At 41.3% G+C, this 22,967-nt stretch overlaps 1 protein-coding gene across 1 annotated transcript in view; it reads right to left on the reverse strand.

Annotated features, from left to right (window-relative positions):
- Positions 1-22,967, reverse strand: part of LOC114650919 (ankyrin repeat and SOCS box protein 9-like) — a 336,765-nt gene that overhangs the window by 275,231 nt on the left and 38,567 nt on the right. The gene's annotated exons all lie outside the window — the stretch shown is intronic.

Genomic DNA, 22,967 nt, shown 5'->3' on the forward strand with positions numbered 1-22,967 from the left:
ACAGTGCCACAGTGTCAACATGTATGCAGCTGATTAATTTTCTTCTGCCTGTGCGATGCTGTTTGGTTTTTAATTCTCATTTTCAAATTAAAAATTAATTGTAGGTAATAAAAAAAGTTCAGGCAATCCGAAAAATATGGAAAATTAGAAGAAATGTCAATCAATTCACAAACAGTAAAAAATTGATGAAAGAATGAAAGATCAAAACATAAATGAAATGCAGTTCATGGAATTAAACGTAAGGACAAAGAAGTAAATTGTAGTGCCAATCAAAAAGGTACAGTATGTAAATTTCAATTTTTTAAATTTTAAAGTATATCTATACTTTATTTAAAAATGATCTCTTACTTATAAAACAATTATTTAATTATTCATAATATAATTTATTTAATTAGTTCAAACAACCACCATAATTACCAATAAAGCAAATTTCTTTCCTTGACAAAATAATGTGTAACAATGAAAATCAAACTTACCAACTGTTAGTGTTGCCAATCATACGTGATAAGTATTGAACACAAATACAGTACTTACTAACACTAAGTTGTGTAATTTCACCAATGAATTAATAACCGTTGGTGGAAATTCAGAACCATCACAATGAAGAAAATTTCACAAACAATATCAAATCACTAAAAGTACTGTATTTTAAGCACAAATCCCAAAAAATCAAAAATTAATTTTCAAAAAACCACAGCTCAAAACAATTGTGGAGCACAATTTGCACAAAGAAAGACAGTAACAAGTACCTAAATGGTGAAATATGATCATTTGCTTAACAAATAAACCTGCTTCAATAATATCACAGAATCAGCTGTCAAGAAAGCTTATTGAAATGTTATCAGTCAATCAAAGTGGTGTGGTACATTCTAGAAAATCCCTGGTTCTGGGTAAAAAAGGTAGACACCAATTTGATGCCCGTAAAATCGTCAATCTTATGAAGTAAAAAACTTTTATTATACCAGATGTGTCACAATGATCCATACCAAATGTACTTCCGTATACTAACTATAGTTAGTGATTTTATTAAGGGCATTGATGAGATGTCAATTTGCCAGTCTTTTGTAAACCACAACATAAAGCATAACAAGTCTGAATTGTTCTCCACTCAGCTTTACTTATACCTGTTTAGGTAAAGTAAATACCACTTCTGGTTGTCAGATTATAATGAAACTTCATATTTGTGTGTTTCTTACAAAATTTCAACTTTGTTTATAATGCAAGTTTATATGACAAGAACTAATGTACTTCTGGTAATCTGATCAAACTGAAATTTCAACTTGTTTTTAATGGTCAGTAATATACCACTTCCAGTCACCTGATCAAGGTCAAATTTTTATATATGATAAGTAATGATGATACAAAATTTAAATTATCTTTATTTATCCATCCATCCATCCATCCATCCATCCATCCATCTTCCAACCCGCTATATCCTAACTACAGGGTCATGGGGGTCTGCTGGAGCCAATCTCAGCCAACACCGGGTGCAAGGCAGGAAACAAACCCCAGGCAGGGCTCCAGCCCACCGCAGATCTCAATTTATATAATGGTAGTAATGCATAAGTAATGGTGCCAATACCTGTTAAGATATCATTTCTGGTTATCTGATTAAGGTGAAATTCTATATCTATGTGTTTCTTACCTTAACTAACAATGATATCAAATTTCAATTATTTTTCTCTTCTTATAATGCAATTTCACATGATAAACTACTATACAAAATTTCAATTAATTGTTTATTTAAACTATGTGCCAGTTTATTTGAAAAAGGTTTAAATGTGTTCAGTTAAAGTACCACTTCTGGTTGACATATGTTCCAAAAAAGTTGATAGAAAACTATCATTTTGATATACTGTAACACCCGTATGCTAAATTTCATTTATCTAAGTCAAAGTGTTCTCAGGTTATTGTGTTTCTGTAGATACACACAGACATAATTGCAAAAATGGTCAAAACGTGTTCAGGAGTGCATGAAACGTGGAGACTCATCAAAATCACAAGGCTGAATTTTTCACGAATACCATACTTTCCCTACACTACGTATACGAGAAAGTAGGAACGCATGAAACAAGGAGATTCATCAAAATCTCGAGGTCAGATTTTTTTCGTGCTACATACTTATACGAGAAAGTAAAAAGGAAAATAATACTCCAATATAAAATAGATTTGCACATTCACAACCCACCATTGGCTCACTGCATTGCCCTGAGCGACTCACGTAACCGGCCTGTGCTCCATTTGTACAAATATGGACATACATGAAATGCACACTTGTGCTTGGAAGTCATTTTGATTTAAATTGTATCTGCAGAAGAAATACATGTTTCTAAATAAATGTATCATGTAAACCATCAAGGATTCTACAACAGATTTGCTTTGTGTGCAAGTAATGCAAATGCTTATTGATGACACAACATCCCAATTTCACCAGGCCAGTCATGAGGGTGAACTGGCTGCCCTGTGATCTTCTATAAAAACAAATGCTAAAGATACTGAAGGTGTACATGCACTGTGTGGTCTCTTTTCACTTGCAAGGTGTTTCATGTTGGGATACTTTGAGGCCATGAATATCCAAGAAAGCCGATGGCACTACTAAAGACTGCAGCCACCCTTCACAGACCCTCTTCTTGCTCCTCCATTCTAGCACACCAGTAGATTCAGGGTCAGCTTTTCTCCGCAGGTCATAAGTCTGCTCTACAGCCACTCGTTCTGACACATACGGTATATACAGTACAATGTTGTATTTCTTGTCTTTTTAGTCTGTGTTGGTACTGAACTAGTGGCGATACTCGGAGAGACTCCAGCCAGTCAGAATTTCATTGTACGGTACAAACATTTACTTAGCCACTCAACCTTCAGTGATGCAGTGTTTGTTTTACAGCATGGAGACTTTGCACCCCTGACTCCAGATGAGGTCTCCTTAATGCTTTGGAGAGACTTATATTAAACACCACTCATTTTAATCCCACAGAGTTTTTTTTAATTTGTAACCGTGTGTCATGATATTTGGAGGAACAAACATTTAGAGTGCTTTTAAAAATATTCACACCCTTGGAGGTTTTAACATTCTGCTGTTTTTTCACAGTAGATGTAATTTGTCTTTTTTGACACAGATCAACAGAAAAGACTTCAATGTCCAAAGAAAACAGATTTCTGAAATGTAATAAATAATAATTCTTTGCTTTTATATAGCGCTTTTCTCACTACTCAAAGCAATTGCAGGTTAAGCGCCTTGCTCAAGGGCCCAACAGAACAGAGTCCCTATTGGCATTTACGAGATTCGAACCGGTAACCTTCCGATTGCCAGTGCAGATCCCTAGCCTCAGAGCCACCACTCCGCAAAATTATAAATGATATGTTCTAAATTATATGCAGATATAAAGCACACACAAAAAAAAGATTGCATAAGTATTCAACCCCTTTAATGTCCATCCATCCATTTTCCAACCCGCTGAATCCGAACACAGGGTCACGGGGGTCTGCTGGAGCGAATCCCAGCCAACACAGGGCGCAAGGCAGGAAGCAATCCCGGGCAGGGTGCCAACCCACCGCAGACCCCTTTAATGTGACACACCTAAATCATCAATGGTGCAGTCAATTGGTTTAGAAGTCTCGGAATTAGTTCAATGGACATCACCTGCCTGCAGTATCAATTGATTGTTGATTAAATGCTCCTGTACAGAAAGGACCAGCTTGTGGTAAGCCAGTGTGGTGGTCTAACCCAGGGGTCGCCAACTCCGGTCCTGGAGGGCCGCAGTGGCTGCAGGTTTTCATTCTAATCCTTTTCTTAATGAGTGACCTGTTTTTGCTGCTAATTAACTTCTTTTGAACTGTTAATTGACTTGCTCTTGAAGACTCAGACCCCTTAATTGTTTCTGTTTCCTTAATTAATAGCCAAACAATAATGAGATACAAAATGAGCCAAAACAACTGGTGTCCATCATACAATATCTGAAAATAAAGAATGATGAAGGTCTCTGGAATGTTGGTCTGCTCAAGTCCCCAAAACATTTTAACAGTGCTCTTAGAAAGAGACCCCATGACCCTGTAATTAGGATATAGCAGGTTGGATAATGGATGGATAGAAAGGGAAAATCAACAATATAAGAAATGTCTGCTAATGCACCATGAGAGCAGCAATAAATCACGAAATTAAAGAACGAGTTTAATTAACGACAAGAACTGGCACCTCACTAAGCAACTGGTTGGAGTGAAATTGGTTGGAGTTTGATGCCCTCACTTAGTTGGTCTTCTGTTGGCTCCCTCACTTCACATTTCATTTCTGTTTGGGTGCCATTTAAGGAAAGAAATGAAGCAATTCAGAAGAACAAGGAAGAAATTCAGGGGAGCAAATCTTAAAAAACAATTCAATTAAAATGAATTCACAAGATGCTTATTAGCAGCACAAACAGGGCACTCATTAAAAAGGGGTTAGAATGAAAACCTGCAGCCATGGTGGACCTCCAGGACCGGACTTGGCAACCCCTGGTCTAACCTGCACAAGGAAATCAAAAGAACAGGCCAAGAAACTGTGTGAAAAGGGAATTGAAGAGCCAGGGGATGGTGACACGAAAATATCCAAGTCACTGAAAATCCCTTGTTAAATCAGTCACTAAGAAATGGAAAGAGCGTAGTGCAGATGTAAATCTGTCTTAAGAAGGCTGTCCTCAAAAACTGAGTGATTGTGGAAGGATTCGAATCAAAAGCCTTTATTGTCATTATGGTATTAATAATGAAATTACAGAGCAGCTATCCATTTAGATATAACAAAGAACAATCAGCCATTTACACAGTAACCATAAAAGTACTACATATAAAAATGCTAAAAATACTAATGTTTAACAAAGTAAAGTAATACAGTTAATAAAGAACAATGCAGCATTGCTAAGCAACAAATGCGGTATTGCTAGACAAGAAATATTACTGATAATGCAGGTATTGCACGATAAAATTACGAATGATATGAATATACAGAGGCGGCATGGTGGCGCAGTGGGTAGCGCTGCTGCCTCACAGTTGGGAGACCTGGGTTCGCTTCCCGGGTCCTCCCTGCGTAGAGTTTCCATGTTCTCCCCGTGTCTGCGTGGGTTTCCTCCGGGCGCTCCGGTTTCCTCCCACAGTCCAAAGACATGCAGGTTAGGTGGATTGGTGATTCTAAATTGGCCCTAGTGTGTGCTTGGTGTGTGGGTGTGTTTGTGTGTGTCCTGCGGTGGGTTGGCACCCTGCCCGGGATTGGTTCCTGCCTTGTGCCCTGTGTTGGCTGGGATTGGCTCCAGCAGACCCCCGTGACCCTGTGTTTGGATTCAGCGGGTTGGAAAATGGATGGATGGATGGATGAATATACAGAGAGAATACTAATAATGTAAAATATTGCATATGGAACAAATAGAGTAATATTGCACTAGACTGGGATTATTGCACGCCCAAATAAAAGGTGATCGGGTAAGGGGTGGAATCAGGAGAGAGAAATGAGAGAGGGACAGCGACAGAGACACAGAGAGAGATGGTCAGTGCAAATTGAGATTCAATGTAGTTATGGTGCTGGAAAAGAAGCCGTCCCTGAGTCTGTTTGTCCTTTAGTTGATTGATCTGAATTGCTTACCTGAGGGCAACACGTCAAACAGGTGAAAGCCAGGATGTGAGGGGTCCTTCAAAATGTTTTTTGCCCTGCCAAGGCAGCAGGGAGCATACAAGTCTTGTAGGGAGGGCAGAGAGTAGCTGACAGTCTTCTGAGCTGTATTGATGACATGCTGAGACCCCCTCCTGACAGCTGCGGTGCAGCTTCTGTACCACCCTGTGATACGGTATGTCAACACGCTCTCTACGGAGAGGCGGTAAAAAGTTCACCAGCAGCTTCTGATCCAAGTTATTCTTCCTAAGCAGTCTCAGTATTTTCAGGCCAAGACAGGTCAGCAGAGCTGAAGGTACCCAAGAATTTGTGGACTGGGAGCCTCACCACTTAATCACCGTTGAGGTCTGCACTGTTTTTCCTGAAGTCAAAGATGATTTCCTTCGCTTTCATGGTGTTCAGGGTCAGGTTATTTGCTGAGAATTTCAGGATCTCCTCTTTCTGTAGGCAGAATCGTTTCCCTCCAAGATGAGACCAATCACTGTAGTGTCATCTGCAAATTTGAAGATGTTGTTATTAGGGTGGGCCGGACTGCAGTCATGTGTGCAGAGGGCGAACAGCAATGGACTTAGCATGCAGCCTTATGGAGAGCTGGTATTGAGTTAGCGAGTTGAGGAAAAGTAGGGGCCAAGTTTCACCATCTGAGAGCAATTGATGAGAAAGTCCTTAATCCAGTTGGGGGAGACCTTTGACAGTTTACTGACTAGAAAATCTGGAATAATTGTATTAAACGCTGAGCTATATGCAATAAAACACATCCTCACAAACCAATATTCCAAGTGGCTCCATGCAGTATGGAGAGCTCTAGCTACAGTATCATGTCCTCAGTGGACCGGGGTTGATCTGCAAGCAAACTGGTGTGTATCAAACGTGGGAGGGAGACGGACTTTGATGTAGTGTGAGCCCAACCTCTTAATGCATTTCGTGACAACAGTTGTTAAGTGCTTTTGGTTGATAATCATTGAGACTGCCAGTGGCTGATTTCTTGGGAACAGCAATGATGGAGGCTGACTTCAGACAGAGTGGAATGAAGGCTTGTCACAGGGAGTAAGTGAAGATACTGGTTAAAATGTGAGAAAACAGATCAGCACTCTCTGTGTTGGTCTGTCACTCTCACTCTTTACTGCTTTCAAGTCAGTCATGAATCTCAAGATGTCCAGGGATTTATCCATGCAGGTGTTCAGAAGTCATGAACTGAGAGTTCCAAAGCATGTAAGTCACGTAAGCACTTCCAAAAATGCCCACTAGAGGGGAAAATCCCATCAAAAACCCCAGCAAGGCACAAAAGGGGCCTTGTAGAGAGTCTTTATAACATAAGATTTATTCTTCATCAAAAAATGCTCTTCGATAATAATGAAATTCAGCGGAGCAAAAAGAAATAGGATTTGCCCCAAGCAATATGGCATTCCAGTACAACCAAAAGTCCCAAGAATAGTCGAAATACACAGCAGAAGTGTCAAAAATCCAATAACTCACTAAACACGTTAAATTCACAAAGAGCCCAAGAACTCACCACTTTGAAATGAACCATCAGGAACTGGGGGAGACTCTCCAGATTTATAGGAAGGAGGAAGGTTCTTAGTGGGTGATTCCGCCTTTTAGGAGACCACTCACAAAACACATGGAAGGGTCCCTGCTAGGAGTATCACATGAGCTCTTCAATTTGTCATATTATTCAATAACGAAAAGCAACAGGGATCTAAATGAGCCCAGCCTGAAAGTGCTATCTTAGAGAACCTTCAAGCTTCACATCCTGGCAAAAAGAACGAACAGTTTCTGTGTTAACCATGTAAGCAAGTGGCAGCACAATGCTTACTAACTGCCCCTAAACAAACAGGCAGCACATTTTGATGATGGCGTATCCTTTGGCCTGAATTGGCCACAGTGGCAGTGTTTAACACCCATTGTTTTGCCACATACTGTATGTCCAGAGAATTTCATTTAAAATATCAGCTACAAGGCTGTGAAAACATATCAACAATAAGTCTTCAGTTTTAGATCTCAGTCCTAAAAAGAATGCAATTAAACTGAACAAAGCAAATCCGTAGAACAAGAGGAGTAAAGGGTATGTCTGAATGGCACACAGGTGAGCTTATGGGAGAAGAGCTTCGTCTCCTACAACACCACACTTTAGGAGAGCAGCGTGGCTTCCAGCAGTGCAATGGCACCATCTGCTGCTCATAGAGAAAAGTACAGTCAAGTCAGCCTTGTTCAGTTTACTTTAGCTTGCTGGATTTACTGCTGAATTTTACAGAGATAACTTGTTTTCTTCACACCTTCACCCATGCATATAATACATTCCATAGTTTCCCCTAAATATTCGTTCCACAGAAGTGCTTAAATGGCTCATTTCATTAATGAATAAAATGTATGTTAGGTAAAATCTATTCATAGCACCATGAGTCTCGAAGCTCAGCCAACCAAGGAGTCAAAAAGTAGTCGGCCATGTCAGATTATTCACTAAGACCTGGAAGACCAGTTTTTAAGCCAACGGCCCAATGGCAGCATCAGAGTACAGAGGAGTTGATGTGTGCATATGAAGCGATTCAAAATCTGGTTCAGAATGGGGGTACCAAATGACGCTGTATCTGTATTGGGGTAACATTTAAGTTCTTGGTGATACTAAATACTTTTGGGTATTAAAAATGCCAAATGGTGCCTGGAGGCATGTGAAAGAATGAATTGTGCAACTGTGCACACATAGTGTCTTCTTCTTCATTTTTCAGCTACCCCCATTAGGGGTTGCCACAGTGGATCATCTCTTTCCATATCTTCCTGTCCTCTTCATCTTGCTCTGTTACACCCATCACCTGCATGTCCCCTCTCACCACATCCATAAACCTTTGCTTAGGCCTTCCTATTTTCCTCTTCCGTGGCAGCTCTATCATTAACATCCTTCTCCCAATATACCCAGCATCCCTCCTCTGCACATGTCCAAACCAACGCAATCTCGCCTCTCAGACTTTGTCTCCCAACCATCCAACTTGAGCTCACTCTCTAATGTCCTCATTTCTAATCCTGTCCATCCTCGTCACACCCAATGCAAATCTTAGCATCTTTAACTCTGCTACCTCCAGCTCTGTCTCCTGCTTTCTAGTCCGTGCCACCGTCTCCAACTCATATAACATAGTTGGTCTCACTACCATCCTGTAGACCTTCCCTTTTACTCTTTATGATATCTGTCTGTCACAAATCACTCCTGACACCCTTCTCCAACCATTCCACTCTGCCTGCACTCTCTTTTTCACCTCTCTTCCACAATCCCCATTACTCTGTACTGTCATAGTGTATGGTGGGCTAAAGTGTCTCACAAATGCTTTATCAGAGGCCGACTGGAGGCACTACAGGACAATAGTTTTTCTGGTATTTCAAATGATTTCCAAGAGATTTTGGTCATGCCTTTCCATAAAATGGTGCCAGGTAGGCTTAACAAGAAAGGTATTATGGTAGGTAATTGAATCTCGTTGTCGTATCCTGATGTATAGTTATGTGGTTGAGCTAGCCCAAACAAGCAGGTGTGGCAAGAGGCTTCGGAAATCATGGCACCTCACCACACGATTCACAGTTTTCTAGTGTGCTTTTTAAGAAAGTTGTCTTGATTACTCTGTTCTCTACATCATTTTCTTAAGTTAACCCAATATTCAAAAGGCCCAGTGGGCAACTGGGTCTAACTGATGAAGATGGTCCAGATGCAGCCCAAGACCAAGGAATCACATCATCAAACCCAAACCAGATGAGAAACAGATGACCACTCTCCACAGCATCATCTGTAAATGCCAGTTAACTGTCCGTGGTCCATGGTGTTCCTTGGCAATACATGGAGGGTACCACACCTCTGGCATTTCACACTCTGTTTCCTCCAGTAGATGCTGTGCATTGTGAAAGTTTTCATCCTCCCCTGTGTTTGTCCTGTTTTGATGCATTACAACCTGGAATTAAAATGGATTTTTGGGGGGTTAGAATTCAGAAACACTGAATTTAACATAATACATTAAAACCATCTTCCAGTGATGGGGTTCAGAAATATTCAGTTATCTTTTACTTGATTTATAAAGCCTTAAATAATCTCGCTCCATCTTATATTTCAGAATGTCTTACACCTTACACTCCAAATTGTAACCTTAGATCTTCAAACAAGTGTCTGCTTATAATTCCAAGAGCTAAACTTAAAAGAAATGGTGAGGCAGCCTTCTGCTGTTGTGCACCTAAAATCTGAAATAGCTTACCAATAGGAACTCGCCAGGCTAATACGGTGGAGCATTTAAAAAACTACTGAAAACACATTATTTTAACATGGCTTTCTCATAGCTACATTTTAGTGTAACCCTGATATTCTCTATATGCATTTAATTATCACTTTCATCAAGGCTCCACAATCCGTACTAACCTCTTACTTTCTCTGCTGTTCTCTTTCCGGTTTTCTGTGATGGCGATCTGTGCCACCACCACCACCTGATCAAAGCACTGTGCAGTCCTTACATTGATGTTTTGAAGGTAGGAGGTCCACATGACCATCATTGTCTAATTCTTCCACGCGAAGCCTGAAAACCATGAGGACTGATTGAGGTCATTTATGTTAGGTAGAATTCCTAGTGGTGGTCTTGTGGCCTTGGAACCCCTGCAGATTTTGTGCTTTTTGACCAGCCCTATGGAGTTTGTTTGTTTTTTCTGTCCTCCTGTCCATCTGACCTTACTTTATTCTTTGTTTCTTAGCATTCCCTAATCTTATATTTATATTTTTCTTTTTTCTTTCTTCATCTTGTAAAGCCCTTTGAGTTATATCATTTGTGTGAAAACGTGCTCTAGAAATAAATGTTGCTGTTGTTGTTTTAGTACAAGTACTGTAGTGTAAGACCTGTGGATAAAAGCTGTCCCTAAATCGAGTGGCACAATTTCTAATGATCTCCCCATTCAGACAAATGCTACAAGCTGTGTTAAATGACTGCGTATGATTAGCGGAGATTTTTAATAATACTCTTGTCTTTCTAAGACCTCTGTGTTATTCAGTACCTAGTGAAAGTATTCCTCCCTCTCTGTGTTTGTGTGTTTCTCCTGTTTTGTTGCATTACAACATGCAATTAAAATGGATTTGGGGGGTTAGCACCATCTAAATTACACAACATGCCCACAACTTTGAAGGTGTAAAATATTTTTATTGTGACACAAACTGTAGTTAAGACAAAAAGGCAGAAATCATGAGTGTGCATAGACATCCATCCATCCATCCATTATCCAACCCGCTATATCCTAACTACAGGGTCACGGGGGTCTGCTGGAGCCAATCCCAGCCAACACAGGGTGCAAGGCAGGAAACAATCCCTGGGCAGGGTGCCAGCCCACCGCAGGACACACACACACCCACACACCAAGCACACACTAGGGACAATTTAGGATCGCCAATGCACCTAACCTGCATGTCTTTGGACTGTGGGAGGAAACCGGAGCGCCTGGAGGAAACCCACATAGACACAGGGAGAACATGCAAACTCCACGCAGGGAGGACCCCAGAAGCGAACCCAGGTCTCCTTACTGCGAGTCTCTGCACTACCCTGTGCATAGACATTCACCTCTAAAAGTCAATAGTTGTAGAGCAACCTTTTGCTGCAATTACAGCTTCAAGAGTCTTGGGGAATGTCTCTATTAACTTAGCACATCCAGCCACTGGAAATTTCACCCATTCCTCAAGGCTACAAGTTAGATGGATTACATTGCCATTACATAGCCATTCCAAGACATTTAAATGTTTCTCTTTAAAGCACTCCAGTGTAGATTTAGCAGTATGTTTAGGGTCATTGTTCTGCTGGAAGATAAACATTCGTACCAGTCTCAAATCACTGGCAGACTGAAACAGGTTTTCCTCAAACATTGCTCTATATTTAGTGCCATCCATCTTTTCTTCAGTTCTGATCAGGTTTTTCCTGTCCCTGCCCATTTTTTTTCACCAAAGCGTGATGTTGCTAATACCATTCTTCACTGTGGGAAAGGTGTTCTTGAGGTTGTAGCGGTCAGGAACCGCTAAAATTCACATCGTCAATGTGACGGTGATTTATTTATTTTAGTGGAGGAGATCCCAGGGACGCTCCCAGCCTTGGATAGACCCACACACACTCACAACAGAGACCCAATAAAGCACACTGGGAACATTAAACAATTAAGAATATAATGAAATTAAATTAACTAAATGAAGACAATAATACCATCGCTGACCCCTTCGGCGATATTACATTTAACATATATACACAAACACCACACAGCAAAGTCCATAGAAAAACCAAACCAAATGAAATGAAAGATGACGAGATTAAGTCCAGAGATCTGTATGTTGAAAGGGAAGGGAAAACACAGTCCTACCGGTAGTTGCTGAAAGGATGAATGCGGATGGATGGTTCAGGTGCGCTCCTTTTCTAGCGGGAAAGCCAATGAATCCAAACACAGTCCTCAGTACACAGGTAGACAGACGATCCAGACCTCAACAAACGAATACACTCCAGGACACAATGATTAAATATGGCTGAATTAACAGCAGGCAGTCCGACAGATAAATACAACACACCACGTACCACAACAAAACAACCTTTTTTTCCTTTTGGCCACCTGCCCTCCTTTTAACCTCATTTGACCACCTTTGACCCCAACAGCCCCTGCATGGACTGCTGGGAGATGCAGTTCTTACTGATTACAGCACTGCTACAACATGACATTTTCATGGACAAAAAGTTCAATTGTAGCCTCATCTGAGCAGAGAACCTTTTTCCATGTGTTTGGTGAGTCCCCCACATGCTTTTGGGCAAACACCAAACGTGTTTTCTTTGTTTAAAGTGGTCCTGTGGACAGATACTCCCATCTCGGCTGTGGATTTTTGCAGATACTTCAGTGTTATCCTTGGTGTCTTTGTTGTGTGTATTAATGTCCTCCTTGCCCAGTCTGAGTTTCTGTTGGTGGCCATGTAGTGGTGCCATATTATTTGTTTTCTTTCAGTTTTGTTATAATGGATTTAATGGTGCTCTATGTGATATTTAATGTTTGGGATATTTTTTATAACCCAGCCTTGATCTATACTCCTCCACAACTTTGTCTCTTACCTGTTTGGAGTGCTCCTTGTTCTTCATGTTGCTTATTTAGTCTAGGTGTTGCAGAGTCAGTGGCCTTTCAGAACAGGTCTATTCATACAGACATCATGTGACATATCATGTGACTCTTTGATTGCACACAGGTGAACCAAAATCAACTAATTATGTGACTTCCAGAGTTAATTTGGAGCAGATCTTAGGGGTTTCATAGCAGAGGGACTGAATATATATGCATTCAGAACCTTTCAGTTTTTACCTATTAAAAAATATATACAAGGTATTTTATTTTCATTCTGCTTCAACTATTTTGTTAAGTCAATCATACAAAATCCAAATGAAAATCCATTTTAGTTTCCAATGTAATGCGACCAAATAGGAAAAATACTTTCACAAGGCACTGTATGAGAGCCTTTCTGCAACAATTGTTCTCAGGATTGTCTCACTGTCAAAATGGCCATTCAGTCTCCTCCAAAAACCACTGATTCAGCCCCTACCCAACTTACTCTTTTATTTTTAGGAAACATAGCAGCAGTATGCTGCATCAGCAGTTCATAATTTACAAGGTCATCAACATAAGGCTCCATTTTATTGTGAATCCAATTCATGGTCCTTTAGTGGCAGTCATGAGTGTAATGGCTACATAAACCTCATGATTTCTATACCTGGCCTTGCTGAACTCCATTTGATAGATTTATTGCAAACTAGACAACATCTGGATGTAATCAAATATGACATAGCATATAGGTACCATATGTCATATTATAATTATGTATAAAACTCTGGTATTGGATTACAAAACCTGAGACTTCAGCACCTCACAATGCCTCTTCGTATGTCAGGCCATGACACATTTAAAATCCTTGGACATTTATCTTCTTGTTTCTTAATTGATTTACTGTGCCACCTCGCTGCCTGCGCTTGGGAAAGGAGATCATAACCTGGTTCTGCTTCAGCCTCACTACAAACCAAAAGTGAGAGTCCTACCTGTAACCACACGATCATTCAGGAAGTGGACCCCGGAGGCTGAGAATGCTCTGAGACAATGTTTTGGAACTACAGACTGGGATATCCTGCAGGGATCACATAGTGAGAACATTGAGGAGGTTGTTGACTGCACTACTGACTACACCAACTTCTGTATGGACACTGTAGTTCCAGTAAGAACTGTACGCTGCTATGCTAACAACAAGCCATGGATTACAAGTGACATCAAGGGCCTTTTGAACCAGAAGAAAATGGCTTTTAAAGACGGTGATCAGCATGAGCTCAAGCGCGTGCAGAAGGAATTCCGAGTCCAGCTCAGGGCGGCGAAGGAGCAGTACAGGAGAAAACTGGAGCAGAAGTTGCAGAACAGCAGCATGAAGGAAGTGTGGGATGGGATGAAGATCATCACTGGCTGCAGCTCGAAGCGGGGTACCACCATCGAGAGAGACGTGAAGAGAGCAAACCAAATGAACAACTTCTTTAACAAGTTTGACCACCCTAACCCACTCTCACCTCGGAGTACTGCACTCTCTACACATCCTTCTGCTGATACCAACATAGGAGAGACATCCCCACCCACAATTACAGCAGCGCAAGTGAGCAGAGAGCTGAGGAAACTTCATGCCAGCAAAGCAGCAGGTCCAGATGGAGTATCGCCACGACTGCTGAAGGTGTGTGCATCGGAGCTGGGGGGTCCTCTACAGCGCATCTTCAACCTGAGCCTGGAACAGGGGAAAGTCCCGAGGCTTTGGAAAACATCTTGCATCACCCCAGTCCCAAAGGTATCACGTCCTGGTGAGCTGAATGACTTCCAGCCTGTCGCTCTAACATCACATGTGATGAAGACCAACCTCTGCTCCTTAGGGACAAGCTGACAGAGATGGGAGTAGATTCACACCTGGTGGCATGGATCGTGGACTATCTTACAAACAGACCTCAGTATGTGCGTCTCGGGAATTGCAGATCTGACATTGTGGTCAGCAACACAGGAGCACCGCAGGGGGCTGTACTTTCTCCGGTCCTGTTCAGTCTATATACATCGGACTTCCAAAATAACTCAGAGTCCTGCCACGTGCAAAAGTTTGCTGACGACACTGTTATCGTGGGCTGCATCAGGAGTGGGCAGGAGGAGGAGTATAGAAACCTCATCAAGGACTTTGTTAAATGGTGCGACTTAAACCACCTACAACTGAACACCAGCAAAACCAAGGAACTGGTGGTGGATTTTAGGAGACCCAGGCCCCTCATGGACCCCGTGATCATCAGAGGTGACTGTGTGCAGAGGGTGCAGACCTATAAATACCTGGGAGTGCAGCTGGACGATAAATTGGACTGGACTGCCAATACTGATTCTCTGTGCAAGAAAGGACAGAGCCGCCTGTACTTCCTTAGAAGACTGGCATCCTTCAACATCTGCAGTAAGATGCTGCAGATGTTCTATTAGATGGTTGTGGCGAGTGCCCTCTTCTACGCAGTGGTGTGTTGGGGAGGCAGCATTAAGAAGAAGGATGCCTCACGCCTGGACAAACTGGTGAGGAAGGCAGGCTCTATTGTTGGCATAGAGCTGGACGGTTTGACATCCGTAGCAGAGCAACGGGCACTCAGCAGGCTCCTATCAATTATGGAGAATCCACTACATCCATTAAACAGTGTCATCTCCAGACAGAGGAGCAGTTTCAGCGACAGACTGCTGTCACTGTCCTGCTCCACTGACAGACTGAGAAGATCGTTCCTCCCCCAAACTATGCGACTCTTCAATTCCACCAGAGGGGGTAAACATTAACATTATTCAAGTTATTGTCTGTTTTTTACCTGCATTTTTTATTACTCTTTAATTTAATATTTTTTGCTGCTGGAGTATGTGAATTTCCCCCTGGGATTAATAAAGTATCTATCTATCTATCTATCTATCTATCTATCTATCTATCTATCTATCTATCTATCTATCTATCTATCTATCTATCTATCTATCTATCTATCTATCTATCTATCTATCTATCTATCTATCTATCTATCTATCTTAAATCTCTACTGTCAAATCTTTTGAATGTTCTTTCAAATTTTTCTGCTATAGCCAAGGCCAATTCTTCTATTTATGTGAACTAGATGGTCGTCTAAGGTAGCAAAATTTGTGGCGTGGCCTTTTTTAAAACGATATGGACCCTGAGTTATGAATACTCGGCTCAACATGCTTGGAAGCAAGATGGAGCTGTTCACTCAGAGCCAATGTGAGCTTTGAAGTCTTTGATCTGGCACATGCAATGGACACAGAAGAGCAGAGCAGCACCAGCAGATGGCACAATGGAAAGGAAGTGCAGCTGAGTGTGGAGACTCGTTTTCGGCTGCTGTGTAACCAACAGCCTTTTTAAATCCCACTTTTGACCCAATTTTTTTTTTATTTGTCCCCCCACATACCACATGACAGCTCTTTGTTTACCACACAGGTTGAGGGCCGCTGCTCTCGGGTATAACTACATTGATATACGACTACTTTCTTATTTGCAATGGTGATGGACAGGTTGACAGATGAGATTAGACAGGAGTCCCTGTGGACTTTGATGTTTGCTGATGACATTGTGATCTGTAGCAATAGTAGGGAGCAGGTTGAGGAGACCCTGGAGAGGTGGAGATATGCTCTAGAGAGGAGAGGAATGAAGGTCAGTAGGAACAAGACAGAATACATGTGTGTAAATGAGAGGCAGGTCAGTGGAATGGTGAGGATGCAGGGAGTAGAGTTGGCGAAGGTGGATGAGTTTAAATACTTGGGATCAACAGTACAGTGTAATGGAGATTGTGGAAGAGAGGTGAAAAAGAGTGCAAGCAGGGTAGAATGGGTAGAGAAGATTGTCAGTAGTGATTTGTGACAGACGGGTATCAGCAAGAGTGAAAGGGAAGGTCTACAGGACGGTAGAGAGACCAGCTATGGTATATGGGTTGGAGACGTTGGCACTGACCAGAAAGCAGGAGACAAAGCTGGAGGTGGCAGAGTTAAAAATGCTAAGATTTGCATTGGGTGTGAACCTGAGTCAGTAAACCTTTACATAGACGCTTTAGATGGTAATCATTTCTCCTCTGCTTCTTCCTGTTGGTAACACCACTAAAGAAGAGCTGCCATTTTGTATTGAAAGTTCACAATCTGAGAGAACAAGCCAGTCAAACATGAGAAAATGTAATCGAAACAAGAGGCAGAAAGTCTAAAAATCCTAAGGGCCTCAATTGGAGGGTCTTGCAAAGATTTTAAGGTGCATCATGCATGAGCAAAGCTACCAGCAGAGCTCCACCATTTTATTTGCACTGCTTCTCCCTTTACGTCACTGCTACATGCTTAATGTTACATAGTGGCAGGCACTGTTAAGAGGGTCAGAGGCAGAGCTCCAGCCGAATCATAACAGTGCAACTCTGCTGAATTGTAATATTCAAGGCTGAAGCCCCACTTCTTCACTATTCTTTATAATTGGTTTGAGTGTGCGACGGCTTCTTTAGATTCTAAATGACTCCACTGTCCCCCCAGTACAATGGCTTCAATTCTTGATATCAAGTGCTTTTCAATGATGTCTGTCATTAGCACGGTGTTGTTGGTGATTTCCACAGCTGCTTTAATTCTTATTCTTCTATACTGTAATGTTATTTGCTCTTTATAGAACCTTCAGGTTATGCATGATGTTTATAGTGCAACATGAAATAAAGATTGCTTGACTGAACAAATTATTAGGAATACCTGTTGTAAATGAGTGGACGCTAGGGGTTGCTGTTGCCTCGTTAACCCCAACAGACAGATGCACTGGACACAGGGTAAAAGCACCAAGAAGTTATTTTAACTTCTTCTTTGAGTTGTGCCCTTGAAGCACCACAGCCACCAATAAACAGGCAAGAAAACACTAATAACAATAATCTCTCCTCCACACCTCCCAGCAAGCTCTGTCACACTCCTCCCGACTCCGGCTTACTTGTTGGGTCTCCAGCAGTCATTTATAGAGTCCTTGACCTGGAAGTGCTTCTGTTCCTCCTCCCAGGTGACTTGCCAGTACTTACAGGTCAGATGGAGAATTCCAATTCTTTAATCAGCCCGGAAGTACTTCGGGGCTTCCGTCCTCATGACTTCCTTGTACTTCCAGGCTGCAAGGGAAGCATGACTCTTCAGTTCTTTCACAGCTCCCCCTGGCGGCACCCATGGTACCCAACAGGGCTGAGCAACCAAACTTCAAGTCCCAGGATGCCCTGCGGGAATCCGGGGCACCGCTACACTCCAGGGGAGCTGCCATCTAGCATTTTGGGGGAGACAGTGTCCACATGAAGCTGCCTTCCCCCATCCTTCCATTAAAGGGGCGTCCCAGCTGTCTATCACACTGTACACCTGCTCACACATACAATGATCTAATCAGCCAATCATGTGGCAGAAATACAATGCATACAATCATGCAGATACAAGTCAGGAGCTTCTGTTAATGTTCAATAAAACCTCGGATTGGGGAAAGAAATGTGATTTCACCTGTGGCATAATTGGTGGTGCCAGACAGTCTGGTATCAGTATTTCTGTAACTGTTCGTCTCCTGGGAATTTCACACTCAACATTCTCTAGAGTTAATTGAGAATGGATTGAAAAAAAAAATCCAGTGAGCGTTATTTCTATGAACAGAAATATCTTGTTGATAAGAGAGTTCAGAAAAGAATGACCCAACTGGTTTAAACTGCCAGAAAGGCCATGACAATTCAGCTAACCACTCTATACAACTGTGGTGAGCAGAAAAGCATCTCAGAATACATAGCATGTGGAAAACTCGAACCAGATAGGCTACAACAGCAGGAGACCATGTTGGATTCCACTTCTATCAATCAAGAAGATAAAGCTGAGATTGTAGTGGAGACAGGCTCACCAAAACTGGCCAGCTGAAGATTGGAACAATGGGGCCTGGTCAGATCTAAATTTCTCCTGAGACACACAGATGATAGGGTCAAAATTTGGTGTCAACAAGTACCAAATCCAAGTACCCAACCTGCTTTGTGTCAACTGTCCAAGATGGCACACTTTGGTCTCATTAATACCATTTGATCATCATCTAAATGTCACCACCTATTTGTGTATTGTTGGTGACCATGTACATCCCTTCATGGCCACAACTTCCATCCATCCATCCATTTTCCAACCCGCTGAATCCAAACACAGGGGTCTGCTGGAGCCAATGCCAGCCAACACAGGGCACAAGGCAGGAACCAATCCCGGGCAGGGTGCCAACCCACCGCAGGACACACACAAACACACCCACACACCAAGCACACACTAGGGCCAATTTAGAATCGCCAGTCCACCTAACCAGCATGTCTTTGGGTTGTGGGAAGAAACCGGAGGAAACCCACGCAGACATGGGGAGAACATGCAAACTCCACGCAGGGAGGGCCCGGGAAGCGAACCCGGGTCCCCAGGTCTCCCAACTGCAAGGCAGCAGCGCTACCCACTGCACCACCGTGCCGCTCTTGGCCACAACTTAGCCATCTTCTAATGGTTACTTCCAGCATGATGATGCACCATATCACAAAGTAAAAGTCATCTCAAATTGGTTTCATGAACATGACAATGAGCTCAGTGCTCTTCAGTGGCTTACACAGTTACTTGAACTGAATCCAATAGAAGACGTTTGGGATGTGGTAGAACAGGAAAGCTGCTGCCTGACTGCATAGCTGACAAATCTGCAGATACTGCATGATGCAGACTTGTCAACATGGAGCAGAATCGCAAAGGAATGTTTCCAACATCTTGTGTGAAAACATGCAACAAAGAACGGAGGCTGTTTTGAGAGGAATCCCTACCCAGCATCAGTATGGTGATCCTAAGAACTTTCCCAGTGAGTGTACGGTATATTGATGTTGTAATCCTCACTCAGTGTTCCAAGCTCAATGTGGCTAAGGTGGCTCCAACGTCAATGAACAAAGTCCCAGGAATCACCTTGGGGCTCAGCAAAATGTGACAGAGGTAAGGTGTGTGGTAAGAGGTGCCAAGCAAATAATCATTTAATCATGCTGATTATAGTGTGGTCCTAGGGCTAAGATATTTACATGCAAGAAAGTGGAACAAGACAGAGACCTGGGAGAGAAGGAGAAATGTGTGCTGGCCTGAAACTGAAAGTTGTTTAAAACACCTGAATACCCCAAAGGGCTACAGAAAGTGAGGCATTCATCAGGACACTAGGGAGCAGCCATGGAAGACCTTTAATTAGGCAACACAAGGCTCAAAGGCAGAAGATGACTTTTTAACAATACCATACATATAGATTTAGTGATGAGTGAAAGTGTTTAACCCTAAATTGAATTAGCACTGAATCTCACGTTGTGTTTCGCTTTGGGGAAAAAAAAAATTGAGTTTCCCTTCCAGTGAAATTCATGCCATTGACACAAGAAGAAAGGTGTTTAGTCCAGTCTGGGAGCTTTTACATGCATTATCTCTAATATACTAGATCTCCTCTAAGAAAAAATCACCAGACTCATTTCCTTTTACGTTCAGATATTTTGTTGAACTGTTGAGCAGGCAGTGTGGTGCAGTGGTGAAGGCTGCTACTGACACTGTGTGACCTGAGCGAGTTACTTGAGCTGCCTGTGCTCCAACAGGAAAACCAAAAAGACATGTAACCAAGTTTATCATAAATGTTGTAGATTGCTTTGGATAAAGGAGTCAGCCAAATTAGTAAATGTAAGCTGCCTGTTGTGTTCTGGCAGTACGATACCCGCTTTGCCAGTTATGATGACAATCTTGGCAATCACAATTCTAAAGATGTATCAGAGACAGAAAAGAGGCCTGCTGCTCAATGTCTTCCGTAGGCATCCTGAAATAGGAAAGAGTGGTTGATAAGTGATGGTGAGTTGAGGGGACATCTTCCAGTGTAGTGGGATTTTCTGTGGAGAAAACATAGTAGAGTGCACAATGACGTGTCTTCATGTGGAAATTATGAAGCACTGTGCTCGTGTGTGGTGATGTAATTGAGAGGCATATATAGAACTGATTATGTTTCAGATTACATGCAGCAGCAGAGAATAACACAGATGTCTGACCAAGGCCGTAGGGAGCAGTATTCCTTGTTTTATGCCCCAAAAAACTTTTTAAGTAAGTTTTGTGTTCTACTAATGGAAATTTAGTGTCATTTTCACAAAACTATGCGCAAATCAAACCCTAACGTGTTTTGCATATCACTATATAGATTATTTTTTAGTAGGCCCCATACCCCATCCACAACAGATTGCTTGCTACACTGTTACATGTAGTTGTGCATTGACATTTTCATAATGCATACTCCACATGTGACTAGTAATTGTTACTGCTTTTCTTGTTGTTTTAACGAGAATTAAAAAGGAGAGCGGAGTCCTTAAAAATTATCCTTCAAGGACATTTCTTTATAACAAGTCTTTGTTTTTTTTATTGCTGTTGTAGCTATAATTGGTTTCTGTTTATTAGGGCCGAGTATCCTGGGAGGTATAAGTGTGTTACCAAATATGAACTTATCATTCTGTCATTACAGACTTTAGCAAATAAAGGATTTGTTTTGGCTTACAGCTTGTGATGTTTCACGCACATATTCAGTGTATACTACGGCTATGAAGACCGACAGCACGCCACCCACATGAGAATTGCAGTTTTTGTTTGCTCTTTTTCATTTTGTTAATTAAAACTCTTTGTGTCTCCTGCTAATCAGAGGGTGATTGTGATGCACATTTCTTCACAGCTCATCATGTGTCTGAAGTGCTGGAAAGAAGGTGATAAATTCAAGTGCACACAAGAGAAATGCAACTAGGAAGTCTGCCGGCATCCTGATGAAGCGCCCAGTCACTTTAGGACTCCTGTATCCCAAAGTTTAGAGAGATAGATAGATAGATAGATAGATAGATAGATAGATAGATAGATAGATAGATAGATAGATAGATAGATAGATAGATAGATAGATAGATAGATAGATAGATAGATAGATAGATAGATAGATAGATAGATAAGGCACTATTTAACAGATAGATAGATAGATAGATAGATAGATAGATAGATAGATAGATAGATAGATAGATAGATAGATAGATAGATAGATAGATAGATAGATAGATACTTTATTAATCCCAAGGGGAAATTCACAAAATTTACTGCTCTACAAAACAAACCTCCAATAATTACAAAATTGAATAGAAAAATAGTTAAGGCTTTTATTAATTTCTGTGTTTAGGCAGACTTATAGACTCAGTTTTGTATCCAACACTGTTTATTATTCAAACATATTAAACTTGCAGAAATAACAAACACTAGGAATTTATCACGTTGTGCATTATTTTTAGAGAAAAGAAAGCTTTAAGAAATAGCTGTGTAACAGTGATGTTCTCTTCTTTATATAACTGGTAGATGTCTAGACGGTTACCATAGCTACAAGCTGAGATACATTTGCTTTGTTACTAAATCCTCACTTCGAGATGATAACCCCTTTGTTTTTCATTATGTTTATTCATTCCGATTGTTATGCTGGGCAGCCCAATGAGGCAGCCGAAATAAAAGTGTTGAAAATGTACATTTTCCAAGTATATTCTTCAATGTTATCCTTTAACTCTTTAAATAGCTTTATATTCAGGAAGAGAAAGTACAATAGCAGCTTCTCACATTTCTTAAAAACAAATTTTGCACTTAAAATATTTTTAACCTGTTCCAGGAAATAACACCATTTTAACAAAGAGCAGTGTTTGTTGCAATGAAATCCCTGAGCTGTTTAAAATTTTCCCTTCCAAGAACCAGCAGATGTAACGCCACATGTGGCTGTTGAATCACAAAGTGAAAAAAGAAAAAAGATTTGGGTCACAAGAAGATTCAAGAAAACTAGTGATTGTGTCAAAGCTTATTGACATGGACGTAGCTCCGGCAAACTCGGAAGGCACAGGAGTTGATTACCATTGAAAGTTGGTCTACTTTACCTTTGAATTTCAGTCGTTTTTATTACTGTGATTACTGTGAAATAGGTGGAGGCATTCTGAATTTGTATTCATTGATTAAACTTTCTATTTGTCTTTCATTCGGGAAACATTTAAAGAGATAACGAAAAATAAATCTGTTATATTTGGCTGATTCGGCAATTGTGCTAATGTCCAGTGTGCAGCCACACTTGAATAAAAGTGAAGATATCCTTCTGAAAATGTACTCAATTAAAAGTAAAATTTACCCCTGAGGAAATTTCTAGATTAGAATGATAATTCTATTAACCTCGGACATTGGCTCTTCTGAAATCTTAATTTTATTGGATCTTAGTGCGGCATTTGACATGGTGGGC

The sequence above is a fragment of the Erpetoichthys calabaricus genome, chromosome 4, assembly GCF_900747795.2.
Source record: "Erpetoichthys calabaricus chromosome 4, fErpCal1.3, whole genome shotgun sequence".
Lineage (NCBI taxonomy): Eukaryota > Metazoa > Chordata > Cladistia > Polypteriformes > Polypteridae > Erpetoichthys > Erpetoichthys calabaricus.